The following is a 5,000-nucleotide window of genomic DNA, read 5'->3' as shown; positions in this document are numbered from 1 at the left end:
GAGAGAGAGAAACTGACAAAAACAGACAGAGAAAAACGATTTGAGAAAAAAAAGAAGGATACAAGCGAAGGAATAGATGAATGAATTAACAGTCAATGAAAGTTTGTTGTTGTTTTTAAGAAGAAAAAAAGAAAAGAAAAATACGCACGTTAAAGATCCTGTAATCCATGTCAGCGTTCGGTGGGCTATGGAAACAAGAACATACCCAGCATGCACAACCCCGAAAACGGAGCATGGCTGACTACGTGCCTACATGGCGGCGCAAAAAACAACAACAAAAAAACACAAAAGAAAACAAAAAAAACAACAAAAAACAACAAAAAACAAAACGTAAAAGCCCACTCGTGTACGTACTAGTGAACGTGGGAGGTACAGCTCACGAACGAAGAAGACGAAGACGAAGAAGAAGAAGAAGAAGAAGAAGAAGAAGAAGAAGAAGAAGAAGAAGAAGAAGAAGAAGAAGAAGAAGAAGAAGAAGAAGAAGAAGAAGAAGAAGAAGAAACTACTCACTCACCAGCAGAAACGCTCATCACCAGTCAGTCCTCTCCTCTTAAATTCAGACCAGCCAGCATGGGAACACCTGTCGACACAGAACCAGAAGAGAAAGGTCAGAAATATGCCAGTGCATGTTGAACGGTGGCCTAGTGGTAACACTCCCGATTGGCAAAGCCAGTGATCACGGGTTCGATTCCCATAGTTATATGGGACCGGGAAGTTTCCCCCGACCCCAACACCCCTCATCCACAAGACCTTGGGGTGTGGTCTGGGTGACTGGCAGTCATTCAGATTGACATCAGTTTACATTTGAGCCAACAGCAAAGTGAGAGCTGTATTATCAATGGTTATTCCAGTCAATGGGAAACCATTTACAGCTTAGTCTTTTGTGAAGAACTACGACTCTCAAACTAGGAGGCAAAAGTGCACTGGCTCTTAGTGCTGCAGCCTTGTGGGCTAGTTGGCCTTTGGGAACCATCCCAACGCCGACTGTCTTAACACCCTCTTGGCCGAGAGAGTGGGGTTGTACTTGGGCAAGACACTCTCCACAATAATCAAATTCTAGCCCAAATAGACGGAACAGCAGTTGCCTCCTCTGCTGTTCTGATGGTCATAGTCGGACACGAGGGAGAATACAACACAATGCAATACAGTGCGATGCAATGTATTGCAATACACTATAATGCAATGCAGTGTGATACAATGCAATTCAATGCATTGCAATACAATGCAATGCAGTACGATACGATACGATACGATACCATACCATACCATACCATGCCATGCCATGCCATACCATACCATACCATACCATACCATACCATACCATACCATACAATGCAATGCAATGTGACACAATACAATTATCCGAAGGAAAGATCATATTAATCGTTCTTTGCAATATCAAAGTTGTTAACACTATCATTAGGAGAAGACACAGGAAAAGGCCCATGCAAAATACCTAAAGTTGTTAAAGAAAAAAAAAACACATGAAAAGGACCATTGAATATTGTATTGTATTTCTCTTTTTATCACAACAGATTTCTCCGTGTGAAATTCGGGCTGCTCTCCCCAGAGCGAGCGCGTCGCTACACTACAGCGCCACTCCCCCGCCCTTTTTTTTTGTATATTTCCTGCATGCAGATTTTGCATTTGTTTTTCCTACCGAAGTGGATTTTTCTACAGAATTTTGCCAGGAACAACCATTTTGTTGCCGCGGGTTCCTTTACGTGCGCCAAGTGCATGCTGCACACGGGACCTCGGTTTATCGTCTCATCCGAATGACTAGCCTCCAGACCACTACTCAAGGTCTAGTGGAGGGGGAGAAAATATCGGCTGCTGAGCCGTTATACCAACCAGCGCGCTCAGATTCTCTCACTTCCTAGGCGGACGCGTTATCTCTAGACCGTCACTCCAATATAACTAAAGTTGTTAAAGAAAACACACAGGAAAAGGTCTATGGAATATACCTGAAGTTGTTCAAGAAAAAAACAACACTAGAAAAGGTCCATGCAATATACCTAAAGTTGTTAAATTATCCTAACGACAGGTCATAAGTACTAGCTCCTAAAATTCTGCTTCAAGTTGTTAACACTGTTGCGAGAATAATTGAGTAGGCTTTATGCCTACCTGGTTCTTTGTGTGTGTGTGTGTGTGTGTGTGTGTGTGTGTGTGTGTGTGTGTGTGTGTGTGTGTGTGTGTGTGTGTGTGAGAGAGAGAGAGTGTGACTGTGAGTGTGTGTGTGTATGCGTGTGAGTGTGTATGTGTGTGTATGTGTGTGTGTATGAATGTGTGTGTGCGTGCGTGCGTGCGTGTGTACGTATGTGTGTGTGTGTGTGTGTGTGTGTGTGTGTGTGTGTGTGTGTGTGTGTGTGTGTGCTTGACGTGAAGTTAATGCTCCAATTAGACCGTCACCAGCATATCCTCGGTAAAAGGTCTTGAAGAAACAGTAACGATAACAAAATAAAGAGGAAAAAACAACAACAACAAACAAACAAAAAACAACAACAAAAACTACATCTTTTCTGCAATGACACTCTCCAGCCACCTTTGGATAAGAGCTATTCCAGTTCATGAGGTGACAACAGCTTATCTTAATCTATGTCACTGGTGTGGGTGTATTTGTGTGTGTGTGTGTGTGTGTGTGTGTGTGTGTGTGTGTGTGTGTGTGTGTGTGTGTGTGTGTGTGTGTGTGCATGTGTGTGTGTGCATGTGTGTGTGTGAGTGTGTGAGTGTGAGTGTGCATGTGTGTGTTTTGGGGCACAGGGGTAGGTGGGTTGGAGGGGGTATTTGTATGTGTGTGTGTGAGTGTGTGCGTGTGTGTGAGAGTGTGAGTGTGTGTATGAGTGTGAATGTGTATGTGTGTGTATGTATGTGTGTGTGTGTGTGTGTGTGTGTGTTTATGTGTGCGTGCGTGCGTGCGTGTGTGTGTGTGTGTCTGTGTGTGAGTGTGCGTGTGTGAGTGCGTGTGTGTGTGTGCGTGTGTGTATGTGTGTGTATATGTATGTGTATGTGTGAGTGTTTGTTTGTGTGTGTGTGTGTGTGTGTGTGTGTGTGTGTGTGTGTGAGTGTTTTGGTGTGTGTGTGTGTGTGCGTGTGTATGTGTATGTATGTGTGTGCGCGTGCGTGCGTGCGTGCGTGCGTGCGTATGTGCGTGTGTACGTGTGTGTGTGTGTGTGTGTGTGTGTGTGTGTGTGTGTGTGTGTGTGTGTGTGTGTGTGTGTGTGTGTGTGTGTGTGTGTGTGTGTGTGTGTGCATGTGTGTGTGTGATGTGTGAGTGTGAGTGTGCTGTGTGTGTTTTGGTGCAGGGGTAGGTGGGTTGGAGGGGTATTTGTATGTGTGTGTGTGAGTGTGTGCGTGTGTGTGAGAGTGTGAGTGTGTGTGATGAGTGTGATGTGTGTATGTGTGTGTATGTTGTGTGTGGTGTGTGTGTGTGTGTGTGTTTATGTGTGCGTGCGTGCGTGCGTGTGTGTGTGTGTGTCGTGTGTGATGTGCGTGTGTGAGTGCGTGTGTGTGGTGCGTGTGTGTATGTGTGTGTATTGATGTGTATGTGTGATGTTGTTGTGTGTGTGTGTGTGTGGGGTGTTTTGTGGTTTTGTGTTGTGTGTGTGTGTGTGTATGTGTGTGCGTGCTGCTGCGTGCGTGCGTAAGTGTGGTACTGGTGGTGTTGTGTGTGCTTGAACGTAAGTTAGACCGTCCCAGCATATCCTCGGTAAAAGGTCTTGAAAAAACAGTAACGATAACAAAATAAAGAGGAAAAAAAAGAAAAAAAAAGAACAACAACAAAACCCAAAACAACAAAAACTACATCTTTCTTCAATGACACTCTCCAGCCACCTTTGGTTAAGAGCTCTTCCAGTTCATGAGGTGACAACCGCTTATCTTAATCTATGCCATTTTTGTTGGTGTATTTGTATGTATGTATGTATGTATGTGTGTGTGTGTGTGTGTGTGTGTGTGTGTGTGTGTGTGTGTGTGTGTGTGTGTGTGTGTGAGTGTTTGTGTGTGTGTGTGTGTGTTTGTGTGAGTGTTTGTGTGTGTGTATGTGTGTGTGTGTGTGTGTGTGTGTGTGTGTGTATGTGTGTGTGTGTGTTTGTGTGCGTGTGTGTGAGAGTGTGAGTGTGAGTGTGAGTGTGAGTGTGTGTGTGTGTGTGTGTGTGTGTGCGCGTGTGAGTGTGTATGTGTGTGTATATGTGTGTATGAATGTGTGTGTGTGTGTGTGCGTGCGTGCGTGCGTGTGTGTGTGTGTGTGTGTGTGTGTGTGTGTGTGTGTGTGTGTGTGCCTGACGTGAAGTTAATGCTCCAATTAGACCGTCACCAGCATATCCTCGGTAAAAGGTCTTGAAAAAACAGTAACGATAACAAAATAAAGAGGAAAAAAACAAAACAAAAAAACAACAACAACAACAAACAAACAAACAAAAAAACCAAACTACATCTTTCTGCAATGACACTCTCCAGCCACCTTTGGATAAGAGCTATTCCAGTTCATGAGGTGACAACCACTTATCTTAATCTATGTCATTTGTGTGGGTGTGTTTGTATGTGTGTGTGTTTGGGGGCGCAGGGGTGGGTGGGTTGGAGGGGGTATTTGTGTGTGTGTGTGTGTGTGTGTGTGTGTGTGTGTGTGTGTGTGTGTGTGTGTGTGTGTGTGTGTGTGTGTGTGTTCAATCTCATTTTAATGTCTGTCTACATTAAGCGATAATAGACATTGGAAAAAAAAAGGGAGGGCGGAGGAGGGGGAGGGGGGTTTGTGAGAAGGTAAAGGGATAAGAACAATACTATTCATGACAACGAATGTGTGTGTGTGTGTGTGTGTGTGTGTGTGTGTGTGTGTGTGTGTGTGTGTGTGTGTGTGTGTGTGTGTGTTTGTCTGCCTGCTGTTTTTTCTTTTTTCGGTCAATAACAAATCTTTGGAGCTGATCGTCAGTTCTTTCTAACACCCAGCTGCCCCAGTCACCTTAACCCTCAAAGTTTTAAAGACAGTATAACTAAACAATATATAG

General features: G+C 44.2%; 1 protein-coding gene across 1 annotated transcript in view; it reads right to left on the bottom strand.

Annotated features, from left to right (window-relative positions):
- LOC143290145 (nociceptin receptor-like) overlaps positions 1 to 5,000 on the bottom strand; it is a 388,332-nt gene that overhangs the window by 232,841 nt on the left and 150,491 nt on the right. The window contains exon 3 of the mRNA XM_076599447.1: positions 515 to 580. The gene's annotated coding sequence lies outside the window, so the exon portion shown is untranslated. The remainder of the gene's footprint in view (positions 1 to 514; positions 581 to 5,000) is intronic.

Source organism: Babylonia areolata, chromosome 15 (assembly GCF_041734735.1).
Source record: "Babylonia areolata isolate BAREFJ2019XMU chromosome 15, ASM4173473v1, whole genome shotgun sequence".
Classification (NCBI taxonomy): domain Eukaryota; kingdom Metazoa; phylum Mollusca; class Gastropoda; order Neogastropoda; family Buccinidae; genus Babylonia; species Babylonia areolata.
This window is presented reverse-complemented; position numbering and strand designations above follow the sequence as displayed.